The following is a 14518-nucleotide window of genomic DNA, read 5'->3' as shown; positions in this document are numbered from 1 at the left end:
CAATCTGTGGGCTTTCTATTGATCTTGCTAGCTATGTCCTTTGCCATTCAGAAGCTCTGCAATTACATGCAATCCCATTTGTCCAACCTTTCTTTGATTTGTTGTGTTTCTGGGTCTCTATTAAGAAAATCTGGCCTATTCCAAGGAGACCCAGGGTTTCTCCTATTCCATCTTGTAATGTTTTTAGAGTGTCTGCTTTGACTCAGAGGTCTTTGAAGCATTTGGAGTTGATTCTGGTGTAGAGTGATATCTAAGGATCTAGCTTTAGTTTTCTACAAGTAGTTAACCAATTTTGCCAGCACCATTTTCTGAAGAGGCTGTCTTTCTTCCATTCTATGTTTTTTAGCTCCTTTATTGATGACTACACATACAATGGAGAAGTGTCTCACATCTAAAATATACCTGGAACTCAAAAAATTAAATCACTCAAAAACAAATCTTCAAAAAAACAACTGCCCAATAAGTAAGTGGGCTAAAGAAAAAGAGAAACTTCTCTGAAGAGGAAAGAAGCAGGGCAGACACAGAAAGAAATGCTCAACCTCCCTAGCCATAAAAGAAATGCAAATCAAAACAACAATGAGATACCACCTCACCCCAGTTAGAATGGCTATAATGAAGAACTCTAATAACAACAGATGTTGGAAGGGATGTGGACAGAAGGCAACCTTACTTCATGGGGAGTGTAAACTTGTTCAACCACTTTGGAAAGCAGTGTGGAGGTTCCTCCAAAGACTCAACAAAGAGCTCCCCTATCACTCAGCAATCTCATTTTTGGGTATCTACCCAAATGATCACAAACAAGACCACACTAAAGCTACCAGCACGACTATGTTTATTGCAGCATTATTTACCATAGCTAAGATATGGAACCAACCCAGATGCCCCGCAAGTGATGAATGGATCAAGTAAATGTGGTAAATATACACAATAGAATTCTATGCCTCCATCAGAAAGAATGACATTGCCCCATTTGTTAGGAAGTGGAAAGAGTTGAAAAAAATTATATTAAGTGAATTAAGCCAGGCCCAAAGAAACATAGGTCCCATGGTTTCCTTTATTTGCAATAACTAGTATATGTCTGAGTCAAGCAGAAAAGGTCAGATAAGTTGATGTTAGGGAAATGTATTCAAATGTTTTATTTCTTTCTTGCAATTGTATCTAAAGTATTTATAAGATTTTTTTGTTGCTTTGTATGTCCCTTCCCCATGGTATAATCCCCGCTTTCATGGTATTTGATGTTGGTATAATTTGTGGAGGGGAAGGGAAAAAACAAATCGTTTAAATAGGGTTACAGGTGGACCCATTGCAACAATGAGATGTACAAGTCGTTATGTTGAAAATGAACTTTACAACTTTGGGGGAGGAGGAGGATTGGGTGGGGGGGGGGGAAGGATGGGAAGGAATGGGAATGGGAAACAAAGGTGGAGTCTACAATGCTTGATAAGAATGAAGGGTTAAAGTAACTCCATTTTTGAGCCAGTGACCATTTGTTGCTTGTTTATGTCCGCTAGCAGAGCAACACATGGTGGTAATCCAAATATCTGCCTTTATAAGCCCTGCAAATCTTTAGCTCAGGGGTCTCCTCCTAGGCTCCACTGTGTGGGAGTGTAGGATGAGGCCTGAGCCACAGCCCGTCTAAATAAAATCTTGCTTTTGCATTTCAGAACGTCTGACTCTAGTTGGTCTTCTTTGTGGGCGTCCTGCAAAATGGTCACTACAAGTTAGTGAGCGCTCGCCCAGGATACCTCAAGAGACCCACGAGACCTCAGATTCCGAAGGTAAAACAGTGCTGTCAAATTTGTCTTGTCCTGTCGTTCCTCTCTTTGTTTTACTTTCATTTTTGTTTGTGAGGACGGCTGCTCCAATTCGTATTGTGTAAAGGGTTTTCATAGCGGACGCGCTTGCATGACAACCCTGGAGGATCTGGGAGACATCCCAGATCCTCTTGTGAGGGGGATGGTCCTTGAAACCCTGCCGTGAGAATTGTGGTGCATGGGTTGGTTTCCTGTTGGGCCAGAACTGACCAAGAGTGCCTCCTAACCGAGGCCCAACTCACTCACTGTGGGTCTGCTCCTTCTGCTTCCCTATTACAGGGGTCGGCGGACCAATTCAGGAGATCTCCACTTCGTAACCTTTTTTTTTTTTTTTAACTGTCAGGCCTGTGTGTGTTTTGTTTGTACTGTTTATTGTTTTTTTGGACTGTACGACTAATGGGACTGGAAATCATGGGCAACATTCCATCTAACCCCCTAGACTTACAAAAAGAAAAAACTAAGAAAGAGGAAAAGATATTGTACCCCCCGGTTTTTCATGGAGATAACGTGGAAAAAAAATATTTCCTACCCCATACTCAGCTTCCCAAGTTCCTTTTGCAGAGCCTGAGAATGATCAAGAAGAGGAGGTAGCTATAGAACCAGCAGCCGAACCCTCAGCACCTGCCCTTAACGTTTCTGAGGGGCCAGTCACTAGAGGAAGCCATGGGATCAGCTCCTCTCCCCCTTCTAATCCAGCTGTTTTTCCCTTAAGCACAGTAGGTCCTGTGGATGCCAATGGTCAACAGCAATTCTAATATTGGCCATTTTCTACCAGTGATCTATACAATTGGTGTACCCAAAATGCCCCCTTTTCTGAGAAACCCCAGGATTTAATTCGTTTGCTTGAAACCATTCTCTTTACTCATCAGCCCATTTGAGATGATTGTATTCAGCTTTTACAGGTCCTTTTTACCAACAAAGAGAGAGACCATATCTGAGAGGCGGCCCGGAAACATATCCTTGGCCATCACAGATCCTGCCATGATCGCTGCCTATTTTCCTGAGATCTGACCAACATGGGACTACAATATGGTTGAAGGTAGGGAGCAACTTCTCATCTATCACCAGGCTCTGTTGGTAAGTCTCAAGGTGGCGGCTCACCGACCTACTAATACAGCCAGAGTCTGTGATGTTAGATAGGGAGGAAGTGAAAGTCCGGCAGCGTATCTTGAGCAGCTCATGGAAGCTTTTAGTCAATATACCCGGTATGATCTTGAGACCCAGGAGTCAGCTCAGATGATTATGTTTTCCTATATAAATCAATCTGCACCAGACATAAAGCAAAAGTTGCAGGCTCTAGAAAGACTTGGTGAAAAGTCTATTAGGGATCTAATAGCCGTGGTGGAAAAGGTTTACAGTAAGAGAGAGACAGAGGAGCAAAGAAAGGAAAGGAAGGGCAAAGAATGTGAAATTGAGCATGAAAAGAGAGACCAGGCCAAGGAAAAGAGGCCAGATTTGTTGGACTTGTCACTATCACATGCCGTGCATACCTGGTTCACAGATGGCAGCAGTTTCATATGAGATGGAAAAAGGTACACGGGCACAGCAGTCACCATGGACACTAAGATAGTGTAGGCTGAAGCACTCCCCCAGGGACCATGTGCACAAAGAGCAGAACTAGTGGCAATAACAAAAGCCCTATGGATGGGAAAAGGGAAGGGATTAAACATTTACACGGACAATCGGTACGCTTTTGCTATCATGCATGTCCACGGAGCCATTTACCAAGAGAGGGGGCTGCTGACAGCTGAGGGAAAGGCTATTAAAAACAAACAAGAAATTTTAAGCCTTGTCCAGGCCTTATGGGAACCAGCAAATATTGCCATTATTCACTGCCTTGGCCATCAAAAGGGAACTGATTCAACAACCAAAGGAAATAACTTGCACGATCAGGCAGCTAAGGAGGTGGCCCTCCATCCCAGAGGGGAAGTACTTACTCTAGTAGACGCAGGGCCTCGAGTTTTGCCTCCTGAGCCTCAGTACGCCTAAGAAGACTTGGAGTGGATAAAGAAAATTCCCATGCCCTATAAGCCCCCAGGCAGAGAAGAAAATAAAGACTGGTGGAAAACTGGTGAGGGGAAACTTACCTTGTCACAAAGATTGGGCAAGGGGATTCTTAAGAGAATCCATCAGGCCTCTCACATGGGAACCCGAAGAATGCAGGACTTGCTCCAACACTCAGAAGTAAAAATTAAGCAAGGAAATCAACTCATTGAGAACATTGTTAAAAATTGTAAAGCCTGTCAGCTCACCAATGCCCCAATCTACCAGTTACAAAAGGAGCTCGCCTCCGTGGAGATAGGCCAGATGTGTATTGGGAATTAGACTTCACAGAAATTTAAAGTGGAAAAGTTGGATATAAATATTTGCTAGTTTTTGTAGACACCTTTTCAGGATGGGTTGAAGCCTACCCAACAAAGCATGAGACCGTGAACTTCGTGGCTAAGAACATCCTGGAAGAAATACTACCCATCTATGGCTTCCCATCCACCACCATCAGGTCGGAAAATGGATCGGCCTTGGTCTCAAAATTAAGTCAGGGAATAGCTGTGGCACTGGGGACGGATTGGAAATTACACCGTGCTTATAGACTCCAGAGTTCAGGGGAGGTAGAAAGAATGAATCAGACTCTAAAAGAGACCTTAACTAAATTGGCTTTGGAGACTGGCACAGACTGGGTATCACTCCTTCTTTTTGACCTGATTAGAGTAAGAAATTCACCCTATCACCTTGGCTGTACTCCTTTTGAAATAATGTATGGACATCCTCCACCCATTATCCCTAGCCTTCAGACTGGATTGCTTGCTCATTTGAGTGACACTGAATTTCTATGTAAACTTGACTACCTATAGCTTGTCCACAAAAGTGGCTGGCCCCAGCTTAGAGCATTATATGATTCTGCTTCTATTCCTACCCCCCATTTGTTTAAACCAGGGGACTGTGTGTTTGTTCGAAGGTATAACTTGAGATTTTTGGAACAACAGGGGAAGGGACCTTACATGGTACCTCTGGCTACACCCACTGCCCTTAAGGTGGACAGCATTGCTGCTTGGATCCACTGCACCCATGAAAGACCAGCTGTCCCCATTGCCCTGGATGACCATGGGGAAACATGGGAAGTCTCTAAGTATCCTACCCAACCACTCCATATATAACTCAAGAAAAGAAAAATGGACTGATTGTTATTGGAATTGTTTCAATTATCATTTGCAGAACTCCTGGGAGCCGCTCAGTACAACAAGTGGAACTTTGTGCTGCCCTAGGAGAAGAGTGTTGTTTTCATGTTGACCATTCAGGAATAGCAAAAGACAACATGGCTATGGTCATAGAGGGACTAGTCAAGATCGAGAGCAGTTGGAGTGTAGTTTTTGGCTGGAGCTACAATATTGTGTCTCAGGACCATAAGTCAAGGGGGGAGGAAGGGTTAAAGTAACTCCATTTTTGAGGCAGTGACCATTTGTTGCTTGTTTATCTCAGCTAGCAGAGCAAGACGTGGTGGTAATATAAACACCTGGTTGTTTGCCTTTATAAGCCCTGCAAATCTTTATTTAAGGGCTCTCCTCCTAAGCTCCACTGTGTGGGAGTGTAGGACGAGGCCCAAGCTGCAGCCCGTTTAAATAAAACCTTCCTTTTGCATTTCAGAACGTCTGACTCTTGTTGGTCTTCTTGGTGGGGGTCCAGCAACATGGGCACTACAAGAAATGTACTCATTATGTTGCCCATGTAATTGTAACCCCTCTACAGTGTTTTCACAATAAAAAATAAAATTCTTGGGAACAAAAAAAAAATCATTTCTCTCTAAATCTTTGAGGTTGATGTGTGTGTGTGTGTATGTGTGTGTGTGTGTATGTGTGTGTGTGTGTGTGTGAGTGTGGTTTTACAAAGATCAGAAGACATTTTTCTTCATTTAGAATACATCTTTCAGGTTATTGTAAATTGTGGCTACTGGGAGAAGACTCCTGATATATTAAGGAAGAAACAAAAATATATTGTGCATGCAACACAGGGCTTTATTAGTCTGTAGTTGAACCCTTAACTTCAATTTATATTTTGGCCATTGTTGTGAATAATGTGAATAACAATGAACTACAGATATATTTATCAGTTACCCAAAGAGAAATAAACACATGATCGGTGGGTCAGATATTTCAACTTTACATTTCTCTAGAAAACTGTATACTACTTTCTACAATGAGAATATTAACCTGTATTTTGACTAAGAGTGTAGAAAATTTCTTCTTTTTGCTTATGTTGTGCTGAGGAATCAAACCCAGGGCCTCAGGCATGAAAGGCAAGCGCTCTACCACTGAGCCACCTTCCCAGCCCTAGAAAATTTCTTTTATCCACATTCTCACCAACATTATTACCTTTTTTTTTTAAGGGCAGGTTTTTACTATGTGCAGTACCCCAGACTGGCCTTAGAATAAAATCCTATTACTCTAATGCCACGCATACTCTGGTGGAGTCTGCTTAGCATGGGAAACCAGCTTTCAGACCTGAGAATGAGGCTTCAAAGAGACCTATCTCTGAGTATTGGGACTTCACTGAAGTTTACCTCAGAGAATGGGGCTTCAAAGAGGCCTACTGCTGGAAAGGCTGGCAAACCCCTGGGAAAGATGTGTTTCTGTTCTTGCTTTTCTTTTCCTCACTGTATAAGAGTGCCTATTAATCTTTTACTGTTCCTGCTGCTCATTGTACTTACTCATGCTCAACGTTCCTTTATTCAAAGCTCTTTCTTAAGAGTGTTGACGACTCCAATATCTGATGAGTGTCTTAAAAATATGACTAACTCACCAGAGTTAAGTGCTACCCTGGAAGCCCCTCTTATGGAGGCTAGTAGACAAGTCATAGGTAAATATAAAAGTATTGGGGGTTTCACGATGTGACTTCAGCAGAAGGAATTGTCTGTAAGAGATTTACAAGAAGCTGTAGGCACGGCTAGAACAGAAAGAATGTATGGCAATTGCTGAGATAACTACTTAGGAAAAAGAACTTCCTGTTACTCTCTTTCATTTACTAAGAGACTTGCTAGATCTAGGGCTCCATGACCTTACTATTAAAGAAGGAACAGGAAAGATCTTATGGGACAGTTAAGGTCTCTATAGAAATAAGGTAATGGTTAGTTGGTGACAAAAATCGAAACCCATTATATTTCTTAGAGATAAGCCGGAAACAAGTGCCTAACAGGCAACCAGCTGGTGACCACCCAAGAATGAAGCCCTGCAGCAAGATTGTGTAACCTTTTGCCCTTTCTCATGGAGACTTTTTGCTATAAAAGTTTGTTATCCTCTGCATTAAATCGCACTCAGCATCCACTCCTCTTGTGTGTGAGTTGTCTGTTTGTCATCTCCCCACCTATTCCAGTTCCTCCACTAGGTGTCCTCCGTCGTCCTGACAGAGCCGGTCCCTGGCACCCCAATCTGGTAAATGCTTGGAATTACAAGCCTTTACCACCACACTAGGTTCCTTTGATTTTCTCAATAAGTGTTATAATAGTTATGAAGTAGTATCATAGTAATTTTGAATTGCATTTACATAAAGACTTCTGTTCCAAAAGCATTAAGCCAACATAGAAGTTGTATTAAGCACGACTTTGTAAACCCACTGGATACTTTCATGGCTATTTGGAAAACAGGTCTATTCTGAACTTTTGTCCAATTTTAATCATTTCGTTTTTTTAATGTGAAAATAATGTACAGAGGGGTTACAATTATATTCGAAAGATAAGTACATTCCTTATCAAGCATTGTAGCCTCCTCCTTTGTTTCCCATTCCCATCCCTTTCCATCCTCCACGCGCCCCCCACCCCCAGCCAATCTTCCTCTCCCTCTTCTCCCCTCATAAAAGTTTAAAGTTAGTTTTTCAATATAATAACTTGTACCTCTCATTGTTTCAATGGGTCCACCTGTATTCCTATTTAAACGATTTGTGGATTATAATGTGAAGGTGGGATGTCCTCTTCCGGTCTGGTCTAGTTGGAGTTCCAAAAGCTTCTTGTATCTGAATAGGCCTATCCTTTTGCATGTTTGGGAAGTTCTCTGCTAGGTTCCTGTTAAAAAAATTTCCTAGACCATTAACTTCTCTCTCTAAGTGCTCCAGTACACCCATTATCCTCAGATTAGGCCTTCTGATGGTGTCTTCTAAATGCTGAATAGATCTGTCATATTTCTTGGATTTGTCTTGATGTTTGTACGTTCTTTCTCTATAATATCTAGGCTGTCTTCAATCCCCGAGATTCGATCTTATACATGGTATAACCTACTGTCAAGACTTTCTACTTTGTTTTTTATTTCTTTTCTTTCTAATTGGTTGGTTTTGTTCGCTTCAAATTCCTTGTTGGAGCTTGTTTTAGATCTTCTATGAACTTCTTTGCTTCCTTAATTTGGTGTTCAGTGTTTATTCTCAAATCACTTAGTTGATTGGTTATGCTTTCCTTGGACTGCCATTCCTTCTGTTGGGCTCCATTCAGCATTCCCTTTGTGGTCTCCCTGACTTCTTTCAGCTCTCTATTTATGGATTCCATAAATGCCTCTAAAGATCTTTGTCTATCTCATCTCGCTCTCTCAATTCCTGTATTACTCTTTGATTAGCTTCCTCACGTTTATGCAACTCCTGACTTTCTCTTTGTCTATTCTCAGCCTGCTCACGCAATTTGTGTCTATCTCTTTGACTGGACTCAGCCTGCTCATGCCATCCCTGTATTTCTCTTTGAGTGTTTTCAATCTGCTCATGCAATTCCTATGTCAATCTTTGAGTAAGTTCCTCAAGCTCATGATATTCCTGTATTGACCTCTGGTTTGCCTCCTCTCTCTCCCTATCATGCTCACACTTAGTCCTTTGCAGGTTTTCAATTTTTTCATTTACCATGTTTACCAGCAGTGTTTGTATAGCTTTTGGGGAGCTCTCCCCTGGATTATTCATTATCTGTTCTGTCCCTTGATTACATGAGTGGGAGTTTAGATACCCAGACTTGCCATTTTTCTTGTGTTTTTCTGCTTGTTCTGCCGATTTGGGATGAAAGTAACACCAGTTTTGTGCTAGAACACTATCTTAAGGCAAGCATCATCCAAAGTCTGTAGTTGCACAGTCAAAAGTCCGCAGATACAATCTAGTTCAACAGATATATTTATTCAATATCAAACAACTATGTACTAATGGGGTATAAACAACAAAGAATAATTTGGCATACCAGAAATTATAAGGTTTAGGGAGAGATGTGGCTAAAAATAGGAATAGAGGGATGTGGAAAGGTAAAAGGAGAGTTAAATTAACTAAGTCCTAATCTCAATAAGGAAAATAGTTTAGACAGAATGATAGTAGAAAGAGAAAAAAAGAAGAAAAAATAAGAAAAAGAAAAAAGACACAAGAAAGAATAGAAAAACAAATATTAAAAATTACTAATTGAAACACTTAAAATTTATGCAAATTTCACAACGTAATATTCACAGAAGAACAAGGATAGGATGAGAGAAGGGGAGGGATAGAAAGGAGATGCGAAAAAGTTAAAAAAATGCTGAAAATATTATATAGGTATAAAGAGGTAGTATTGCTATTAAGAAACTTAAGTCAAAGAGGTTTTGAATTGAGTAATAAATTTCTGAATTGTGTACACAATGGAGGATAAGGTCTAATAATCAACTATTCGTATATCTGAGGATGAGCAGAACAGCAATTAAGTCACGCAAAAATGAATGAAAGAGGAAAAAAAGTGAAAAGAATGAGAAAGAAAAAAAGGATCAAAAGTTCATTAGAGCTAACACACACACACACACACACACACACACACACACACACACACACACGCACACACACACACACGAACAAACATTCCCCCAAAATAAAAATTATAAGAGGAAGAAAAAAAGGTTAACAGCAAACAATTTTTTAAAATGAAAAATGAAAAAAAAATATTTAAACAAATTTTAAAAAGAACAAAAAATGAGTTCTTTGATTTTTTGGAGGGGGTGGGAAGATCCTGTATCTCCCTTGTGTCTGTAACCAGTCTCTTGTTGGAGTCTCTGGTCTGCTTGTGGTGTTTGATTTTCCTGGGGGTTCATTGGTTTCTTAAGTCAGTTTGTTTGAGCAGGCAGAAAAATGTTCTGCTTTACCCAGAATTTTGTGATCCTCTTCCTAGGCTAGTTCAATGGGAGGGAGATCTGCTTTGAGTACCACAAAAGAGAGAGATGGCTGTTTCCTCTACTTTGGAGATGCTTTGATGAGGCTTGGTTCTGGGTAGAGTGGAGGCCTTTCAACAAGCAGTAGAGTTTCCCTGAGGGGCTAGCTTCTGAGACACTTGCAGAGCCTAGCCTGGAGACATTCTCAGGGTTTATGTTTACTGAATTTCAGTTGATTCTCAAGACTGCTGTAGAGAGGGGCAGCCTCTGGCTCTGTTTAGCCAGTGAAGAAATCAACACTTGAGGAGGGCAGAGCTTTCTCTGCCTGGGCTGGATGACTTTTCCCTGGGTGGAGCTGAGCCTGGCAGGTGAGGTCAGGTTCCTGTGACCTGCTAAATGACTCTTGTTTTCTTCCAAGGCCTGAGTTTGAGCTAGCTGCTCAGCTAGGCCTTTATAAGTATCAAAGATGGAGATCTCCAGTAGTGGGGAGGGGAGGGGTTGCCTTTCCTCCTCTGCTCCCTTAGAAGGAGTGAGGATGTCAGGCTTCTACTCACGCCAGAGTCTTGGTTCCTGGGTCGTCTGTGGTCTTCGATCTGCAGGATGAAGATGTCTGTTCCTTGTCAGTTCTTGCTGGTGTTGTGTAGAATCTTCTAGCCCGCTGATCTGGGGCCTTTGTCCCGGACTCTCTGTGTTTCAGGTTTGGTGGCTACGGCTGCCACAGCCACCGCCACAACCGCAGGTGAGCCTGCTGGCAAGTGCACGGACCTGTCCCCTTGCCTGGATTTTCCCTCTCTGGCCAAACTCTCTGTACTGTGATGGCACCCTTGGTATGATTCTCTTGCTTAGGACTGTTCACTGGAACACTTAAACTGCTTTCTATGAGAGAGCCTATGTACCCTCCAGCTTCTCCCCTACCATCTTCCCAGAACTCTTTTGAATTTTAATCATTTCTTGTTAATCTCATCTTTAATCTCTTTATACAAAATCAATAATTAATTCAAGGGAGGAGAAAGGAAAAATTTAAGCGAATCCTTACATTTTTCAATTTTCAATAACATGATATTGCTTATATCATTTTCTGTTTATGCTTTAGACTATATAATTCAATTTAGTTAGACCTTTCATAAGGCTATGTGTATTTTATTTATTTTATGTTGATTGTTCTTTCCAAAGCCTGCGTGTCTAATTTCCCTTTGTTTCTTTCAGTCTCAAGTAGTTCAGATTTTAAATTGAAGGAAGCAAACAAAAAATACAGTTCCTCTCATCTGATAATGCCTCTACAAGAATGAAGAAAAAGTTCATCCTGCTAAGGACCTATGATAGGATATCAAAAAGAGAATTCATTGTTCTAGGTATTCCCTATCTTTGCAATGCAACTTAAATGATATAAAACACAATATACTGCTCAGGTACTTTTACGTTTTATCTGTTTTGCACATTATCATATGGACATTACCTCAGTCTACAACATTCCTTCATTATTCTGTCCTTGATACTTTTACACTACCAAGGTATAAGATAACCAGTTTGATTTAAAGCATTTTACGTTGTACACCTGGCTTCCTTGGAAGCAGAGCATGGTCAATAGATCATATTCCTTCTGGTTGCTCACTACCTGTAATGTTTTCTGTAATATTATTGCATTTTATTTAGTATTAAAAATTATGGCTAAACTCAAAGCTCATTCATAGAAGTTTATGTTAAGTATTTTGCAAGTTTTATTTGTCCCAATTCTTAAGATAACATTTGCTATAATGCTAATGTATTATCATTTTAGTGTTGGGAAAATTTGTAATTAAAGGCACGAAGTGTATGGCCCAAAGACACACAGTGAGGAAGGAAATGAGTCACAGTCTCCAAAAGCCTTTTAGCAATACAAAAATTGTAGGTAAAATCTCTCCATTCTCCTACACTCTCAATTCAATATTCATATTGTCCTATAAATAATAGCATACCAAATATTGCCCATGATGATTGTTTTCTGTTACATTTTGTCTCCAACACAGACTGTGTTGGTGACATTGGGTTACCATGCACAGAGCTGAGCTTATAAATTGAGGTCCAAAGAGAGTCAAATTTCTTTTGTCCCACAGCTCCAGTATCCTTTTTTAAAAAGTACTAAAACTTTTATATACCAACACTTACTATCTTTTAAGAATCTGAAAACGAAGTAAATTCACATATAATCACTTGAAAATGCTTTAAAAGTAGGAGATTATAAAACAGGCCCCCATCAAGTAAACTTTCTTCTACTTTTAAAATTATTCTGAAAGCCTTGCCCTGGCTGGTCACACCTGTAATACTATCTACACGGGATATCTACTCAGGAGCCTGAGATCTATGGATAACTGTTGGAAGCCACTCAGAGCAGAATAAATTCATGAGATTATTTTTCAGAAATTATAATGAACTAGCAAAGAGCCAGGAATGGAGATGTAGCTCATATATTAGCTCATCAATCTAGAGAGGAAAGGCCTAGCAAGACCTTGAAGCCCTGATTTCAAACTCTGAGCATGCCCATACACAAGCATGTGCATGTGTGCATGTGTGCATGTGTGTGTGTACACACCCCCCACACACATTTATTCAAAATAACTTCATATCAGCATATCAGCGTTCTGCATTAATTTCTTTGTTAACGTTATTATCTGGGTAAAATAGAGGAAATAAACTCTTCTATATCAGAACATTTTTATACGTTTTTTTTTTTTACTGTGAAAATACTGTACAGAGGGGTTACAATTACATGGGCAAGATAATGAGTACATTTTTTATCAAGAATTGTAGCCTCCTCCTTTGTTTCTCCTTCCCATCCCTTCCCATCCTCCCCCAGCCCTCCCACCCAATCCTCCCTGCCCCCGCCACCAAAGTTGTAAAGTTCGTTTTCGACATAATGACATGTACTTCTCATTGTTGCAATGGGTCCACCTGTAAAAATAACTGCATAGAGGTGTCATATTTATATGAGCAAATAATGAGTACATTTCCTAACAAGCATTGTTACCTCTTCCTTTCTTTTTCTTCCACCATCCCTTCCCTCCCACCTCCACAAATACACTCCCCTCCCCCTTCCCCTGTCTAAATTGTAAAGTTCATTTTTCAACATAGTGTCTTGTGCATCTCAACCTGTATCCCTATTTAAAAATTTTGTATTTCCCTTTCCCCTCCCCAAATTAGAGAAACATATACACAGGATGTAGGCACACCAACTTCAAATACAGTGAAAACAGGGGTTAGAGCGTAGGGGAGGAACATATAAAGGAACAAAAAAAAAATCACATCACACATTATAAGTATCTTAGAAACAATAGCAAGAAACAAAAAAACGACTTGTCTGGTTCATTTCCTATAATATCATCTTATCTGATATGCACATAGCTTATGATCTATTCTGCTTATCCCAGACATATATTAGCTGTTGAAAATAAGGGAAACCATGGGACCTATGTTTCTTTGGACTTGGCTTACTTCACTTAATAAATTTTTTTCGAAGTCTTTCCAATTCTTAACAAATTGGGCAATGTCATTCTTTCTGATGGAGGCGTAGAATTTCATTGTGTATATATACCACATTTTCATGATCCATTCATCTTCTGTGGGCCATCGGGGTGGGCTCCATATCTTAGCTATTGTAAATAATGCTGCAGTAAACATATTTGTGCTGGTAGTTTTAGTATGGTCTTCTTTGTGATCATTTGGGTAAATCCCCAAACGTGTGATTGCTGGGTCATAGGGGAGCTTTATATGGAATCTTTTGATGAGCCTCCATACTGCTTTCCAAAGTGGTTGAACAAGTTAACACTCCCACCAAGAATCAAGTAAGGTTCCCTTGTGGCCACATCCTCTCCAGCATCTTTAGTTGTAAAAATATGGAATGATTCAAGAATTTGCATGTCAACCTTGCACAGGGGCCATGTCAATCTTCTCTGTATTGTTCCAATTTTAGTGTATGTGCTGCTGAACTGAGCACAGAGCATTTTTTATATATAAAGTGTAATTGATTTTCTTAAACTAGACAATTCAAAGAAAAGTAAGTTTTGAAGAATTCTCGTGAAATTTTAGAACCATGTACCTCTTACATAAGCACACATTTAAGAATAGTCAAGATTGACATGTCAAAACAAAATAATCCCAGATATTGTTGTTCAAGAGATGTGTAGGATCGGGGGGTGGGGGGAATTGGGTTGGGGGGCAGAGGAAGGTTGGGAAGGGATGTGAAGGGTAAACAAAGGAGGAGGCTGCAATGCTTGATAAGAAATGTACTCATTATCTTGCCCATGTAATTGTAACCCCTATGTACAGTATGTTCACAAAAAATAAAAATAAAAAAAGAGATGTGTAGGAGGACGAATTCAATTATTCTGTATAAGGCACCTGTCATAATGAACACTGAGGCAAGTATTAAGGTTTGTTAAAAGTTTTAATGTTTTAAATATATTTAATTTTGGGAATTTGCTTATATAGGCCAAAATTATGACTGTTTGTCAGGTCATACAACTTTTCTATAAATATTTAAGATTTATGGTAGCAGACATATGCTACTAAAAAGTACATTTCAGAGTTTATAGAAACATTACTAATGAGATGTTG

At 40.1% G+C, this 14518-nt stretch overlaps 1 non-coding gene across 1 annotated transcript; it reads right to left on the bottom strand.

The window, feature by feature from the left end:
• Nucleotides 1–13791: 13791 nt before the first annotated feature.
• Nucleotides 13792–13898, bottom strand: LOC122100131. The gene has a single exon (XR_006146104.1). It is a non-coding gene; the product is annotated as a U6 spliceosomal RNA (small nuclear RNA).
• Nucleotides 13899–14518: the final 620 nt, after the last annotated feature.

This window comes from Dipodomys spectabilis, unplaced genomic scaffold (genome assembly GCF_019054845.1).
Source record: "Dipodomys spectabilis isolate Male_0828 unplaced genomic scaffold, ASM1905484v1 ptg000565l, whole genome shotgun sequence".
NCBI lineage: Eukaryota > Metazoa > Chordata > Mammalia > Rodentia > Heteromyidae > Dipodomys > Dipodomys spectabilis.
Note: the sequence above shows the minus strand (reverse complement) of the source record. Positions and strands in the feature narration are given on the sequence as shown.